General features: G+C 38.1%; 1 protein-coding gene across 4 annotated transcripts in view; it reads right to left on the bottom strand.

The window, feature by feature from the left end:
- The window catches only part of LOC126763673 (solute carrier organic anion transporter family member 74D), a 122,064-nt gene that overhangs the window by 53,829 nt on the left and 49,659 nt on the right, over positions 1–18,576 (bottom strand). For all 4 annotated transcript variants that reach the window (XM_050481387.1, XM_050481385.1, XM_050481386.1 and 1 more), the window contains exon 4: positions 3,774–3,861. The gene's annotated coding sequence lies outside the window, so the exon portion shown is untranslated. The remainder of the gene's footprint in view (positions 1–3,773; positions 3,862–18,576) is intronic.

Here is an 18,576-nt window from a genome sequence, read left to right as displayed (position 1 = left end):
TGGCATCGGAGAGATAGCAGAGGATCTTAACATCTTTTACGGATCGACTCAACACATTTTGGTTAATGTTTTGGGTATGAAGGTTGTCGCTTGTAGCAAAAATCTGCATCTTTTGCAAAAACGACTTCGAGTAGTGGTTGCAAATTGGTGCTTCACAACGTAGCTGAGAAACCTACATTCCTCAAACGCATCATTCCTGTTGACGTGATGTGGGTTTATGAATATAACGTCGAAACTGTTCCAAAAACCTAGCGAATAGCGTTTCAGAAATGAGTCAAAACCGAAAAAAAAAATTTGTAAGATGTAGTTTATGCAGTCCGGATCAAATTTGATCACATGTGGTATAACATTTATCGTAGCGAAACTTCTGATGCGCTTTAGAAATGAGTCGAAACCGAAAAAACCAAAATTTGTAAAATTTAGTTTATTCAGTCCGGTTCAAATTTGATCACATGTGGTACAACATTTATCGCAGCGAAACTTTTAATGCGATTCAAAAATGGGTCGAAACCGAAAAAAAAATAAAATTTGTAAAATGTAGTTTATGCAGTCCGGTTCAAATTTGATCACATGCGGTATAACATTTATCGTAGCGAAACTTCTGATGCGCTTCAAAAATGAGTCAAACCCGAAAAAAAAACAAAATTTGTAAAATGAAGATTATGCAGTCCGGGTCAAATTTGATCACATGACATAACATTTGTCGTAGCGAATCATTTGATGATTCTTTGAGCTTTGTAAGTAACAAAAGCAAAGTACATTATATTATATAACGCGAACTAACTGCAGCGGCTCAAAAGAGAACACATTAAGTAACTAAACTCTGTTTTACCTAAGCCACTAACTAAAACCGCAAAGCAGATTACACAATTGCCTTACAAGTACTTGAAGCCTCTTAGATATTGCAGTAGCAATTATGTACATATGTAAACTGACAGGAACTAGATCTGTGTGTCAGTTGCAATACAAATATTACTACTTGCCACAAACATACCTACAGACATGCCACTTGATACTCCTACATGAGTGCCTACAATTTACAGACATATACATACACAAACTGCGACCTGTGTATGTATGCGTAATTCATACTCGTGTAAGGCAATTTTTCATTTGACACATCGTTAACAATTGGTGGCAAATTGCTGACAATTGCATGCGGCTTCAGTGCGGAAAATCTAGTTTAGTAGAATAATTTGTATTGCACTGCACTTACATACACACATGTATATATGCATGTACATACAGCTTGCCTACACTTTCAATTGTTGCACTGTGCGGTGATTGAGCGTGTGTCTGTGGGGGTGCGTGTGCGTGTGTGCCAATGGCAGTGGCACTAGTGACGCACTTGCAACATTTTCAACATTTTCAACATTTGTCACATTTGCAACATTTTGCGTTGGTGTGTTGCTGCAGTTCGTCTAGCTGAGGAGTAGAGTATTATGTCAATTGCTGTTGTTTGTATGCTGTGGCACATAAATAAATTGAAACGTGGCAGGCTGGCTCACAATTCATCTCAAGTGATGGACGGCTGAATTGATTATAATGAATGTGAGAATGACAGCCGACAATTGAGCAAGTGAGTGAGTGATTGAGTGTAATACATCTGTGTGTATGTGTGTGTATATGTGTGCGATAGGCATGTACAGATGTGTGCAAACAAAGCTAATGAAATTGAAAATGGAATTGAGAATGAAAAGTGATGAAAATTGAAATTAGAATAAATGATGGAATATAATAAATTAATGCATAGATACTCACATATATGTATGTATATGTATGTAGGTGAGTTAATGAATGATAGACAGCTAGAATAAGCGACTTGTGCGGCATGCTGATGTGATGCATGTGCGCCTTTGTTAAAAAGGCAACAATCTTGGCATACAAATGTTTATGTGGAGGTTCTGATAAGTCAGTACTAATGGTTTTTTTTAAAAAGAAAGCTACAAAAAACGGTTTATCCCAAACCAATGAAATCAATGAAACTCTTTATTCCTGTGAAAGGACATTCGATGCCATTATGTATGGAACTCGATTTCTTTTGCATGGCCACCACGGGCACGCTTCCAGACGCTGAACCCAATTTTCGACGGTTTTCAAGCATAATCGGTTGATATTCGTACGAAGTTTATCAAACATCGCTGGCTTGGTGGCATAGACCACAGACTTGACGTAGCCCCACAGGAAATAGTCTAACGGCATCATTTCGTGAGATAACACGTTCACCAAACTTAGTTTTCTATAGATCGATTGTGACATTCGCTGGTGGCTTGTGGCGCCGTCATGTTGAAACCACAAGTACATATCATCCAATTCGGTTGAAATTTTCCATTCACAGTAACCGGCCGGTTTTGATCATCACCGCCGGCCCATTAATCGTACCAAACCGTAATTTCTTCGGTATGCAATGGTGACTCCTGGAGTACGTGTAGATTCCTGCCTGACCAATAACGCCCATTTTGCTTACAGACGAAGCCATTCAGCCAGAAATGAACCTCATCGCTGAGAATGATTTTTCGATGAAAATCCGAATAATTTTCAAGTTTTGCTCAGCCCAATTCACGAATATACGACAATTCTGGTGGTCAAGCGGCTTCAGCTCTTGCGCCAATTTGATCTTGTAAAGATGCAAGCCAAGATCTTTTCGCAAAATTCGCCACAACGATGTCACAGAGATGTCCAATGCTTGAGATCGACGTGGGAGAGACTGTTTTGGGTCTGCCTGCGGTTTCAAATTTTTCCACTAGACGTACAATTGTTGATCTGACAGGACGATTATGACGACCATAAATTGGATGTAGCGCTCTTAAAGTTGAGGCCACAGATCGTCACGCATGATCATTTACTGTGGCAAAAATCTTACTGCATCGTTGGAATATCGAAAGGATCAGTGAAAACCATTTTGAAAGATCATTTGTGCCTAAGAAAAGTGAAAGCACGATTGTTTCGTTCAATATTTTCGAAAAACAACGTCGCGTTAACGTATGTAAGGCAATGCTTTCTGACTACTGGAATGTCATGAAACGTATTATTACAGGCGAAGAGTCTTATATCTATCCCTATGACCCAGAAACAGACGATCAAACGGCCGAATATCGTGATCAAAACGCCGAAGAAGCCACTCCAAAGCAGGTCAAAAATCAAGGTAATGTTTACAATTTTTTTCGATTATCGAGGTTTGGTGAACTCCAAGCTCCTTCCGGCCGGCTAAACTGTCAACAAGGAATGCTATTTGAGTGTTATTCGTCGTTTACGCGAAGATATTATATATTCGTGAAAAGAGGCCGCAATTATGGCCCAACAACTCTTGTGTTTTGCATCACGATAATACACCTCACATACTGTATTGATTCTTTGTGAGATTTTCGCAAAACTTTCAATCAATATCGTGCCACAACCACCGTATTCGCCTAATTTAGCTCCGTGTGTCTTTTGGATATTCAGTTAACTCAAATGACCACTTCGAGAAAACGTTTTGAGTCAATTGAAGGAAATTGACTTTAACACCGCATTCGATGATTGGAAAAAACGTTGGCACAAGTGGATTGGAGCCGAGGGGAATTACTTTGGGGGAACGACCGACATAGATTTTGAAGAATAAATTAAGAATTTTTAAAATTATGAACAAAGTCTTACTATTTTGCCACTAAGAAATATGGACTCTTCAAAATATTCCGAAGGCCAACAAACTGTCCTCGTATTTACATAGTTCTAGTAGCTTATAATATCATATTCTATTTATATACTTATGTTTATCGAGTGTTGGTAATTACCTTATTTGCATAAAAAACACTTCATCACTGTTGGTGTTTTTATTGTTATCATTGTTGTAGTTATGTGGCACAATTGTTATTAATTTAACTGAAATATAATAAAAGAAAACACTGATTAGTTTCAATTGATATTGTATAATAGAAGTTGAGTACTTATGTGCGATAAGCTTTTGCTTGAAATTTCTAAATATTGATGCCATTCTGGTATAGATGAAGAGAACAAAAATATAATAATAAACCGTTTACAAAATTAAACCATTTTTGAAAGACAAAAAACTCGAAGAATATCTCAGAAAAAAAATATAACGGGTGATCCAAGTAGAGGTACTTTTTTGAATATGGATGGATCATATAAGATTTACCCGTGGCCAACATTTGGAAGAGATAATATTCAAAAAATAAATGCCAACGAATGTTCTTTCGAATGATAATAAACAATCCCTATTCAACTTGAAGTTTCTATGTTTTTTCTTAAAAAAAGTAGGGAACCTCAAAATGGATCCCTCTTTATCATAACTAGTTGAGACAAGGGTTAATTTGTTTTTGTATCAGAACAAAGGTTATAGTGTTAATAGTTTTTATGATCCTCTGGGCTAACTCCACGAGCCACTTCTTGAATTAAATACAAGTATATCTAATTATATATACTATACATATGTATGTACATACTATATATATATAGTATATCTATCCCAAAAAATGACGAAAAAATATGGAGCATTTATTTTTAAACGTCTTGCACTTGCTTGCAACACTGCAATATTTATGTAAACGCCTTCACCGGACAAGCATAAAATAGATGAGCTGTCTGAGTGTGGGGAAAAACTGGGTCAACAAATTTTAAAAATAGAAAATTACTCTTGGCACGAGCCTAAAGCATTTACAAGGCAATTCAAATATTTTGGTAAAATAAAAACATAAATTAATTAAGAAAATGCATTAAAAGGTGTGCAGGTGAAAGTTTATTTTGGACGTGAAATTTAGGCACGCTACAATTTAATGCTGTGAAACACAAGGACATCATAAAATAGCATTCTTATACTTTGTACCGTTTTAGTATAGAATAATTTGGAAATTAAAAAAAAATAGATTTTTCTTATATAACATTGTAAATAATTGATTAAAATTTTAAATCGATATCTCAAAGGGTTTTTGATTTACAATCCTTTAAAGTGGAGCCGCTCATGCAATAAGAACCAACGGATTATTCTTTTTTGTTCAAGAGAATATTTTTCAAATTTGCTTGAAAGTATAACACCAGGAGATGATGAACCCGATTTCTAAACCGATCACGAGGGACAACCCACAATCAGCGCCAACTACCGCGGGATAAGCCTCCTCGATGAGAAAGGGAAGCGTATGGGTCTGGGCAAGACATCAACGTTAACAGTCATAACTTCGAAGTTGTAGATTTCGTCTATCTTGCAACCAGTATTAACTGCAACAACAACATCAGCCTGGAAATCCAACGCAGAATAACTCTTGCGAACAGATGCTACTTCGGACTGAGTTGACAATTGAGAAGTCAACTCTTCTTTCGACGAACAAAAACCAAAACAAACACTTAAAGTCATTAATAATCCAAGTTCTGCTATAATGTGCAGAGGCATGGACGATGACTACATCTGATGAGTCCACGTTACGAAAGGTTCTGCGAAAGTTTATGGTCCTTTTCGCATTGGCAACGGCAAATACCGTAATCGATGGAAGTATGAGCTCTACGAGATATACGACCACATTGACATAAGAGACAGGGGCTGCGCTGGCTAGGTCATGTCGTCCGAATGGATGAAAACACTCCAGCTCTGCGAGTATTCGACGCAGTACCCGCAGGGGGAAGCAGAGAAAAAGGAAGATCTCCACTCCGTTGGAAAGACGAGGTGGAGAAGGACCAGGCTACACTTGGAATCTGCATTTGGCTCTAAACAGCGAGAAGGAAGAACGACTGGTGCGCTGTTATAAACTCAGCTATAACCGCGTAAACCGTGTCTACGCCAATAAAGAAGAAGAAAAATACCCTTAAATTGTTAAAATAACTGGTACCGAAATGAATTATTTCCCGAAAATCGCCTTTTTGGACTATCACCCATTAAGTTTGTCGTGATAACCAAAAGTTAGTAGCACAACAAACAATATATTACTTTAAGGATGTCAAAGACTTTTCTACTTTCCCATCTTTCTATCATGCCATAGCAGCTTGGGTGATCTTGTTGTGGTTTAACAGCTGAAGTTCGTACCGCTTATATAGCCTCGAATATCATGAGAGCGTGCTCATATTCTGATCATAAAAGTCGGCTACTTTGTTTTCGGTTCATTTTCGAACCAAAACGTAGTTACCGAAGAATGGAAGTATTCATTAAAAAATTTTGCATTTAACTGTATGTTTGTAAAAATCTTGCATATACCTATGTAAATGAGATATTATCGCGATTGTGTTATAAAGGAATATGCATTCATTTCAGCCGACTGAGGATGTACTTTACGCTGGAAACTTTTTTAAGATTACACGGAATCGGAGCGGCAACAATAACTGCGGCGCTGGCGCAATGCGTCACGCTTCATTTGCTTACCATTATCATGCATATATAGGGTTTTCCAATAGGGATGGTGTGATCTCTTATGATATGATTTCTAAGTGTCGTTTCGGCCATTTTTAATATGTGATGACCAGTAATTTTTTCCAGCGGGACTGTCTCAAACCGCAACCTTACAGATTTGAGAAAGTATTTCGGCTTGCGTCCGTTAAAAATGGTTCTCACTCAAGAACTGAAACTATTGGATCACCACAAACGTCCTGAATTTGCTGATTTTGCCTTGTTGAACTTGAACTTGAAAACTATTACGATTTTTTAAGAATATCATCTTCTGAGATTCTCCGATTTTCATCTGAGTGGTGCGGTAAATAAGCAAAACTGTCGATTCTGGTGCGAGGAAAACCCACAAATTATTCATGAACAACCATTTCATTCACCTAATTTGGCGGTTTGGTGTGTTTTTCAATCTGCTGAAATAATCGGTCTGTACTTCTTTCGAAATGAAGCTGGTGATACAGTTACTGTAAATGGCAGAATTTTGCCGGGTTGATAGTCCTTGACTGGATAAAAAATTCGGGTCCTTAGCGATTACGTAAACCCGACTGTCGTGGGAACGGGATATGGGTTTCAGTCTCTTCGGTTAGGCAGCTCAACACTAAAGTTTGCGGTATAAATCGATGATAAACACCTTTTTCTGGCCGTAATTGGCAGAAGGTGATCTTGACAACATCTGGTTCCAACAAGACGGGGCTACGTGCCACACAGCACGTGCAATAACGGAATTATTGGGAAGATAAGTTTGGAGCTTCGATTATTTCAAGAAATTGTGACATTGAATGGCCTTCAAGAACTTGTGATTTACCATCATTAGACTACTGCTTGTGGGATTATTTGAAAGCCTTCAGCTTTCTTGACATACGATTTTATTTAGTGGAAAAAGTACTCGAAAACTGGCTTTAAGTGTTGCTGAAGATCCCAGTTTGTCGAATCCAAGACGTTCTACAGAATTGGGACTGTTTCAAACCGCAAACTTGCGAATTTTGAGAAATGATTTCGCCTTGCATCCGTATAAAATTGTTTTCACTCAAGAATTGCAGTCATTGGACCACCAAAAAATGAATTTCCTTGACAATTAATGTGTTTATTATTTTAAGAAATCATATCACTTTCATTGGAAAACCCTGTATTTGTATGTAAGCCTGTATGTACTAGCTGTGCGAGCAATATTGCAACGGTTGCAGTGGATTTTAATATGATTTTTTCTTTGCTGCAATGTAATGGCAGACAAGAGTTTCACCCACAACAAAGCAAGGCGCGTACCAATCACCGGCAACGGTTAATATACATACATACATACATAGAGTTTTTTCTGCTGTGTCATTGTTGCTGTTGCACATAATAGACAGGGAATGAATGAATGAATGGATGGTTGTTTTACTATTGATTTCGCGATTGTACGCTCCTATTTGTTTATTGTTTTTGTTTTTGCTTTTCGTTTTTTATTTTGCGAAAAAACGCTTGTACGCGGCTATCCATTGACAGCCGCAGCGTTTTGCCGACAAATTTATTGCCTTTTATTCGACTAAACTTCTTTCGCTTCCTACCCCCTGTCAGTCAGCCGCCCCTTGGCGGCACGCTTCACTTTCTATTTTATAGCAAAACAAGCGACGGCGGCGATGGCGGCGGCATTGGCGGCAACAATTGCTGCAATGCACCCCAGTTACGGTGGGTATGTGCAACAATACATCAGCAACAATAACATCAATCGTGGCTGCAGCGTTGTTGCAGTTTTCGTTTGCATCTCTAGTACTTGTATGCATGTATATATGTATGAAAATGAGTGTGTGTAGGTGTCATGCAGCAAAATGTAGCAACATGCAATGCATTTTTGTGAATGCTTGACTTTTGCTTTTACTATTTAAGTTACGAGTTTTCCATGTGACCTCCAACAATGTGGGAGGTCGTGAACATCTGTAAATGAAAGAAATACAAGCACAATAACAATGATAGCGCTGAGTGTGGTAATTAAAAGCATTAAAGGCTGTACAACACAATCGTGAGTATTTTGAAGTTTGTATGGAAGTGCTTATGTTCAAATATACATATATGTATGTATGTTTGCGGCTTTAACACTGCCATTAATACGATATAATTCCTCTATAAATTATTGAAAGCGATTATCAAAGGGAAAGACATTTAAAAATTACTACTTTTGCATTGCAAAATATATCCGATAATATTTTGTGGACGTAATGTTAAGACTATAGCACCAACACAGGAACAACTAATTATGCTGAAACTAAGAAATATTAGTTTTGATATGAAGTTGTTGGATTTCAGGTCACAATAGGCATAAAAACAAATTATATTTCGAAGATATCATCCGATCAGATTTAAAGCGGACTGGACTAATTTTTTCCTACATTATTTCTTCGTTTGTCAATTAGTGTGTTTAGAACCTACATATGTATTTTTTACGTCAAATAAGTTTCCCTGATATATTTTACTATGGAAAAACTACAAATTTTCTTGTAATTTTGTTTTCAAATGAAGACACAATTTCGGTATCGTTGATAATTTTACAGAAGTGTTTTGGGGAGTCTACTTTATAAAGAACAAAACTATTTGAAGTTTTCGAAAACGGCTGTTAATGACTATAACATCGAAAAAGTTAAAGAAATTGTGTTTGAAAATCATCGTGTGGCGTCAGAGAGATAGTAGAGGATCCAAATACGGATCGCCTCAACACATTTTGGTTAATGTTTTGGGTACAAAGGATGTCAACGCTTGTTCCAAACAAGAAGAAACGTTAACTTCGTCTGCGCCGAAGCTAATATACCCTTCACAGGTGCATTTCTTTTAGTAATTATGTGTTCAGTTTGTATGGAAGCTATATGCTATAGTAATCCGATCTGAACAATTTTTTCGGAGATTATATTATTATCTTAAGCAGTAATCCATGTCAAATTTCGTGAAGATACCACGTCAAATGCAAAGAGTTTTCCATACAAGCCCTTGATTCCGATCGTTCGGTTTATATGGCAGCTATATGTATAGTTAAGCATTTGAACAATTTCAATCGGAAAAATAAAAAAAATGTCAGAAAATAATACTATATCAAATTTTTTGACGTTCGGTTATATATTTTTTTTGCGATAAGTCAAATGCAAAAGTTTTCCATACAAGAAAAACGTCTTGATTCCGATCGTTCCGAGTTTTTAAATGAATACAGCTATATGTTATAGTAATCCGATATCGGCAGTTTCGACAAATGAGCAGCTTCTTGAAGAGAAAATAACGTTTGCCAAATTTCAAAACGATATCTTAAAAACTGAGGGACTAGTTCGTTTATATAAAGACGGACAGACAGACAGACGGACATGGCTAAATCGACTCAACTCAACATACTGATCATTTATATATACACTTTATAAGGTCTCCGACGCTTCCTTTTGGTTGTTACAAACTTCGTGGCAAACTTAATATACCCTGTTCAGGGTATAAAATCCTGAAAACGACAACGAGAAGCGGTTGCAAAAGAGAAGACTGTAAACGTAGATGAGCACCCTACATACATCAAAAACATTACTATTGGTAACGAGGAGTGAATTTATGAATATGACGTCGAAACACCGCAACAATGCACCGAATGGTGTTTCAAAAATGATTCGAAACCAAAAAAATCTAAATGCGCTAAAGGCCCAAAATCCCAGCCGAGGCTTGTAACAAGAGTATGGAAAAATGGTTTAAAGGTTGGTATGCCTGTATTGGCCTAAGGCCCTACTTCACGGTAATGAAGATTCGTATTAAAATACGTGAAAGTGTAGTTTTTTCAATACTTTTTGATTTCTTTCAGAATTTGCATTTAATTTGATATTATAACATGCTTTCGTTCAGAGAGGGAGAACTATAATTGATACCTTCAACTTCCTTGAGATTATTAAATTTGGAATAAGCTTAATCAGTTTTTGTTTAAATAAGCTATAATAATATATAGATATAGATATAATATATAGAAGTCAAAATTACAAAAGAAATAAAAAAAAAATTCTCTCGATCATAAAGAAGAAAATTTGCCAGGCCCACTATATGCCGTACGTGCAATTGTAGTACTTTGCCTGAATTCAGTCTAAAATTTAGCAGCAGAAATAACTTGCATGTCATGTTATCATCATTCCACCAATATATCCGATAGAATTGTTATATTTTTAGTATTTTTGGAGATAGAAAAGAATGTATACGATTTTTTACCATTTATATTTTGCTACTTATTTGAAAAAGAGAGCTGAAAATTATTACATTGGTTGCATAATTTTGTCTTCTGTAGCATGCAGAACAACAGCCTTATTTTCTTACTACTTTCATTTCTGATTGAATACGATGAAGAATGTTTTAGAAATCTTATCAGTTGTCATTTGTAACACTCTAACGCACAAAGTCCAGAGCTTCTCTAATGAAAGCCAAAGAAGCACCGCAAGTAGATTTGATGGTGATCTTTCAGATAAGTAATAATTGTAAGAAACACAGAATATATTCCTGTAATGAGACTGTAGATAGTTTTCAACTGAAGTCTACTTAGCGAATGCCTAAGCCTATAGCCCAGCAGTTTTCACACTTCTGTTGCATGAAGAATTTGGTTATATTGTATTTGACAGCTAAAATAATATTTGAAAATATGTATATAAGGGAACATATAAAAGTAAAGAGGGTATCTTTGAATAATTTGTACCTATCAATGAAATATATTATTACTGGCGATGAGTCTTGGATCTATGCTTACGACCCGAAAACAAACGTTCAATCTGCCGAATATCGTGACAAAGGTAAGCCGAAGCCGAAAAAATCACGTCAAAAATCAAGGTTATGTTGACAGTTTTCTTCAAATATCGAGGTGTGGAGCACTCCAAATTACTTCCGACCGGCCAAACTGTCAACATGGAATACTATTGGAGTGTCAGACGTCGTTTGCGCGAAGCTATTCGTAAAAAGAGACCGTCATTATGGGTCGACAACTCTTGGTTTTTTCGCTATGACAATGCACGGTCGCTTGCTGCATTGATTCTTCATAAGTTTTCCGCCAAATTTTTAACCAATATCGTGCCGCAACCAGCGAACGCTACGGGGAAACTATTTTTAGTCAATTACATTGAAGACTATTCCGAAAACTGACTTTAACAACTTTTTCGAGGAAAAAACAATTTCACAATTGCAATGGGGCCATTACGGGGATGTACTTTGAGGGGGACGACATGGATTTTGAAGAATAAATTAAGAATTCTAAAACTATGAACAAAGTCTTACTATTTTTTGCTCATAAATAAGGTAAATAGAGTTGACAGCTAATAAAAAACATTAAACTTAATATATTTCAAAATCTGTTTACAATATAGGCTAAATAAAAAGCCAAGAGGCAGTACTTAATTTAGAAAAATTTTGGAAAACGGTTATCAATTATCAAAAAAATTAATATGAGCAAATTTTTGAAAATATACATATACATATATTAACGCCTTATCTTTCGAACAGTACTCGCACATATGTATGTATGTATGTAGTTTAGAATTAGCTCTTCAATAGACATTTAATAATTTGATCTAGTACCAAATTTTATGTTATTCGAGAATTTAGACGCAATTAAATGTAAGCATGTTGCTTAGTCCAAATAAAAATTCATGCAAGAAATTGTTTATGGCACGGAGTTCGTTATTATTACAATCACCACTCGTAGCTAAACCTTGGACCAAAACATTTTACGGCGCATCGGATGTCTATAAATATTTTGTGATATATACACCACACCACAGACTGCAGTTTGTGACTTCATGCACAACGAACATTCACTTTCAAACTCAGCGAAGCATGCTAAAAAATCAAAACAAACGCTAAAATGCATTTAATGCGACGCTATTGTTTCTTGTTGTTGTTATTATTACTGTTGTTAATTTCATTATTGTATTGAATCATAGTGAATGTTGATAAATTTTTGAGTAACACTGCAGTTGCATTCACAAATTGTAAAAATTTTTTGAGGCACACATACAAACATATGCACATATACATTTGCTTTTATTTGAATACATGTATGTATGTACATACACGCTGTTTTTATACCCTGAACCGGGTATATTAGTTTTGACACGAAATTTGTAACACACAGAAGCAGAATTATGACCACCACTCTCAATACAGTCCAGAATTGGGCATCAATAGCGGAATCGGGGTTGAAGCCGGAAAAAATGGATCTGTTTGGGTTCACAAGAAAGCATAAACTCTAACGAGGCTCCCTTCGATAAATGGGACACAACTCTCTCTCAAGGACCGCACTAAGTACCTTGGGATAGTTTTGGGCAGCAAACTGCTGTGGAAGCACAACGTGGAGGAAAGAGTGAGAAAAGTGAGCAATGCTTTATATGCGTGTAGACAGATGCTCGGCACAACCGGGGGCACTTTCCCTCTCTCATGCACTGGTGCTACACAGCTAATGTAAGACCAATTCTACTCTACGGTGCAGTAGTATGGTGGACAGGCGTACGGAAATCCAACTACCGGAAGCCAAGAGAAAGGAAGCTTTAAGAGCAACTCCAATGGCGGCTCTTGAACTGGTATTAAACCTGGTTCCTATAGACTTTTTCGCTGAAAACTGTGCAGCAAAATCGACGGGACGACTTCTGGCTGCAGGAAAATTTACACATAGAATCTTCGGGCATAGCTCTTTGGGTAATGGCGGTTGGGCAAACACCGATTACATGACCCAACTTTTAACTGGGAAAGAAGGTTCAGAGTAAACATGATGGCTGGCGTAAAGGTATGTTAGTTACGCGCAACACTTTAAACATTTATACGGAAGGCTCGAAAATGAACCATGGAGTTGATGTGGGAATATACTGCCCAGAGTTAGGCATAAGGCAGCCCTTTAAGTTGCCGGACCACTGCAGTATATTTCAAGCTACGATCTTTACTATTTCGAAAGCCGCGGAGCTGGCCTCTAATGCACCTGCAGGCAATTCCAGAGTCAACATCTACGTTGACAGCTAATCAGCAATCTAGGCAGTAACGTCGTATTGCATATCGGCCAGAAGTGTCTTGGGAAGCAGGGCAGCAGTAGAATTGAAGAAGCAAGAAACTTTACTTTTACTGGGTGCCAGGCCACAAAGGCATCGAGGCCAAGAATGGTTTACGGCTGGCACGCGAAAACGTGATCTACATTGAGAAACCCATGCATTGTCTATACGACGATCTGGACATGGAAGCATAATAAAGAAAATCAAAACCCGATGGAACGAGCTACCTGGGTGCAAAACTGCAAAAGTCATGTGCAAAACGTTTGATCGGAAGTACACAAAATTCCTATTGGCAGTCGATAGAAGAGACTGTAGGGACATGAACGGAATTCTAACTGGTTAATGTCTGGTAGCGATACACGCCCTGAAGGCTGATAGATCGAGAAGACTGCAGTAAATGCCTAAAGCAAGGCACCAGTGAAACAATGGTAAGCATCTGGAGCTCCCACGGTATGGAAGAGGTATCGATAGTGAGGTCGCAGAGTCTATTAAAATTACCGTCAAGCGCAGGCATCTTAAAGGGTGACTACTCCTCATGGACCTCGCAACTGAACTCCATGAGGTATTACAAAGGATAAAAACTAGCCGGGACCTACCAGATTAACCTAACTTAACCTTTTATGGAAACAACTTTCATTTGCCAAGTTATCTTCCCGGAATTTGGCAAGCCTTATTGTCCAAGACAATGCTATAATCTCTGAATATTGGGTAGTCGAAAAAGTCTTTTCGTATTTCAAACCAAACTTCGACTTATTTTTTTATATTTATACTAATATAATATATACATAAATAAACAAATATGTACCATTTTGGTCGACCACTTTTTGCCATTTTTCCGCTAGAGACATTATTCCATCAGTGTAAAATTTTCATCAGTGTAAATCGAAATTTCGAAATTTCCAGAACGGAAGCGAGCGAACCATTGTTGTGCTACACGAACTGATACAGCATCGTCTCCGTAAACTTCACAAATTTCATTGGTGGCTTGCGTGGCATTCTTTCCCTTTTTACACTGGCGACATCTATTGCCAAAATACGAAAATAGTTTTTCGACTACCCAATATATTGTGAAAATCGGACTAGCGCTTTGCAGAGGCACAACCACACATACGTATATATTATATACATACAAACATACACATGCACGTACATACATATATATGTATTAGCATGTTGTTGCGCGCCAAAAAGTTGCTGACAGCGTGTGTGCTGTGCGCATTGCAAGTATTATTTCATTAGTGAATGCACTCTTACGCGCTTGGCAAATAGGCACTTTGCGTCGCTTAGCGATGCGCCAGCTTACAACAACGCGTAGGCTAGCTATTCTGTGCAGCATTTGCAACGGCAACGGCTCGCGGCTTGCACCAACGCGTTGCAAAACGCCAAACATGTTTGCTTTAGCGCATTACACACACACACACACACACACATGTATGTATGTATATGCCATATGTGTTTATGAGGTTGTAGGTGAAAATACATGCGCACACCACAGATTCCTTGCTGTTGTTGTTGTTGTTGCTGTGATGGTACCAATGCACTGCAAACTGGTTTATCCAGTTTGTGAATGCTTTGCATTCTTCTTACAGCATCCATTAAATAAAAAGTAAAACTACAAAAAAAAAGAAAGAACAACAGCAACAACAATAAGTGTAGAAAAACGCAAGACTGCAACAACTGTGCGGCAATTGTATCTGGCTGATGATGATGATAGTAATAATGATGCTGTTGTGCTCTGCGTGCCGAGCTGCCTGACTCTCCTTTCGCAATGGAGCAATGGGCAATTTTCTAGAGACATAAATTTTGCCTTTCAAGTTCAAGTTGAAATGACTGTGCGCTGCCGCACAGCACATCGCATCGTGTTGCACAGTCAGCATCAATTGTTTGTTGCTATTACTTTATTTGCTATTGTTGTTGTTAGTGTTGTACAAGCATACAGCAAGTCAGTGCCTGCTCAACACATTCCAGCTTGTGTTACATGAGCTTTGCATGGCGTTGAGTTGAGCGTGCAGGCGGCATGGCGTGGCATGGTGTGGCATAGTGAGGCTTGGCATGCAAGTATTGGCTGTTGCAGCTGCATTTAGCCGCATCTTGTTGCCACTATTGCGAACAACAGCATCAACAGAAATGACAACAAAAAAAAACATGACAACAACAACACTACCAACAGAAATATCAACAACAACAACACCATCAACAAGCATCACCAACCAAGATCAGCAACAGCAGCGTTGACGGTGATGACGACGGCACCACCAACCGCTTTCAAGGTGCATGCAACATTCACTTTCTATCGCCCCTGTGATTCTATCTATTCAAGTTTATATGCTTGCTGCACGATTTTTATTCTTTCACCTTTTATTGCCCCGGCAATGGGAAATTTCTAGAATAATTCTTGGTAAAACCTGTAATAATGGTATTACTAAGCCAATTTACGAGTTCTTCCACGGAATTCTAGATTGGCTAGAATGGTGTGTTGATTACTTTCCTTTACTCTGCCAAAGTGTAGTGTGGCATCATGGCAATTCTCGAGACATGTTTACATGTATGCACGGACACATTTATACATATTTCTTTTTGTTGTAAATAATATGGTTTGTCATAATCGTTTGCGGTGAGCGGCGCAGCAGCGTGTGATGTTACCACTGATGGGTAATTTGAAGAATTATTTTCGCAATAAAAATATTTCGTATATGTGTATGTATGTATTTATAAACTATATATGCAGAGAGGTATGATTTTTGGATCTGCCGTCCGCAAATGAAGGTTATTATGAAAATTTGACTTCGCATGCGCAACGTAAGGAGTACATAAGTATATGTAGGTATAATTTGGTTTTGATCAGTTAATTTGTATGGTGGCTATATGCTATAGTGGTCTGATCTGAATAATTTGTTCGGATATTGTAGCTTGGAGCTATGATCTGTGCTGAATTAGAAAAGGGAAGCGAGACGCATTTGCAGACAAAAAAAAAAGCAGGCCGAAATCCGTGAATATGAAGAGCTTGACAAGCTGGCTGACAGGGGTAATCCTCGAAAATTCTACGAAAAGATGCGGCGACTAACAGAAGGTTTCAAGACCGGAGCATACTCTTGTAGAACCCCCAGAGATGATCTGGTGACTGATGCCCAGAGCATACTAAAATTATGGAGCGAACACTTCTCCAGCCTGCTGAATGGCAGTGAAAGCATAACACCGGGAGATGGTGAACCCGATTCTCCAATCGATGACGATGGAGCGGACGTTCCAATCTCCGCCATGGGATGAGCCTCCTTAACAGCGCATATAAGGTTCTATCGAGCGTATTGTGAGAAAGATTAAAGCGCACCGTCAACAAACTGATTGGACCTTATCGCTGTGGCTTTAGGCCTGGAAAATTAACAACTGACCAGATATTCATTCAAAAAACCCGTGAAAAGAGTATCGACACACACCACCTCTTCATCGATTTCAAAGCTGCTTTTGACAGCGCGAGAAGGAGCTGCCTTTATGCCGCTATTTCTGAATTTGGTATCGACGGAAAACTAATACGACTGTGTAAGTTGGATCGGGAAGGACCTCTCCGAGCCGTTCGATACCTTCTTTCTATTCGAGGTTCCAAACGAGCTGAAGAGCTGAATAGAGAAGTTGTAATCTTCTACTAGAGCTTGCAGCTGCTGTCGTACGTAGTTGATATTGATATTATTAGCTATTAGCTGATATTATTAGATCTGCTATCTGCGCACTGGATAAGGAAGTGAAGCCTACGGGTCTGGTTGTGAACGAGGACAAGACGAAATATCTCCTATCATCAAAACAAAAAAGTCGTAAATGTTGACAGTCATAACTTCAAAGTCGTCGATAATTTCGTCTATCTTGGGATCGGCATTAACACCAACAACAACGTCAGCCTCAAAATCCAACAGGTGCTGCTTCGGACTGAGTAGGCAATTAGAAGTAAAGTCCTCTCTCAACGAACAAAAATCAAACTCTGCAAGTTACTCATCATTACAGTCCTGCTCTATGGCGCAGAGGCATGGACGATGACTACAACTGATGAAACAGCGTTACGAGTTTTCGAGAGAAAGATTTTGCGGATGATTAAAGTTCATTTGCGCAATAACGAATACCGCAGTCGATGAAGCGATGAGCTTTACGAGATATACGAGATATACGACGACATTTACATAGTTCAGCGATTTAAGAGACAACGGCTACGCTGACTAGGTTGTTCGAATGTATAAAAATACTTCAGTTCTGAGATTATTCGACGCAGTACCCTCCGGGGCAAGCAGAGGAAGAGGACGACCGCCACTCCGTTGGAAAGACCAGTTGGAGAAGGACTTGGTTACACTTGGAATCGCCAATTGGCGCTAAACAACGAAAAGGAAGAACGATCGAACTAAACTCGACTATAACCGCGTCTACGCCAATAAAGAAGAAGAAGAATGAGTTTTCTGTAGCCAAAAAGATCAGTTATGTTTGAAGCCCGACGTGTATGGTACATCTATATTTTTACTTACGGATGGTGCAAGCCAATTCAAACCTTATTGACAAGGCGCTTAGTATTTTAATGTGCAGACTATTTGGCCTTCAATAAATCGTTTACAGCTTTTATTTTTTTTTAATCGTTTATGAAAATTCTATTTGACTTTATATGATCATAGTTTGTCATAAGCTTATACGCGGGCTTCCACAAGAATAGCAATAAACAATTAAATATATAAAAAATTACACAAAAAATATTAAAGAAAGTGCTAAAATTCTTTGCTAACCATTTATGACTTAATACCTTTATAATATATTATAAAAATATACTTCCATAAGCCCGTAAAACCCAAACTCCCGAATCCACAACTCCACACGCACATAGTTTTGGTGTGGTCGCTCGTTAGGCGCTGCACTTCCACAGAAAAGCCATTTCCTTACACCATATTCTTGGCTTAACAGCACTTTTATAGCCACACACTTTTATATTTATTATTGTTGTAAATTTTGCAGACGACCAACAGATGCGTTTGGAAATTTTTGCACCGAGAGCGAAACGCAGACAATACACTACCGGCGCACTACAACTACTATACAACTAAGTACGAGTACAACAATAACTATGATGCGTGTTTTTCTTTGAATTCGCCATAAGAACGCCGCTGCAGCAGGGCTCTCGGGATCACTGGTCCGGCAAAAGAAGATTTATCGTCGGCAAAGATGAACTGCAGTTGTTGCAGC

The sequence above is a fragment of the Bactrocera neohumeralis genome, chromosome 6 (assembly GCF_024586455.1).
Source record: "Bactrocera neohumeralis isolate Rockhampton chromosome 6, APGP_CSIRO_Bneo_wtdbg2-racon-allhic-juicebox.fasta_v2, whole genome shotgun sequence".
Lineage (NCBI taxonomy): Eukaryota > Metazoa > Arthropoda > Insecta > Diptera > Tephritidae > Bactrocera > Bactrocera neohumeralis.
The sequence above is the reverse complement of the archived record's forward strand: the minus strand, read 5'-3'. Positions and strand labels throughout refer to the sequence as shown.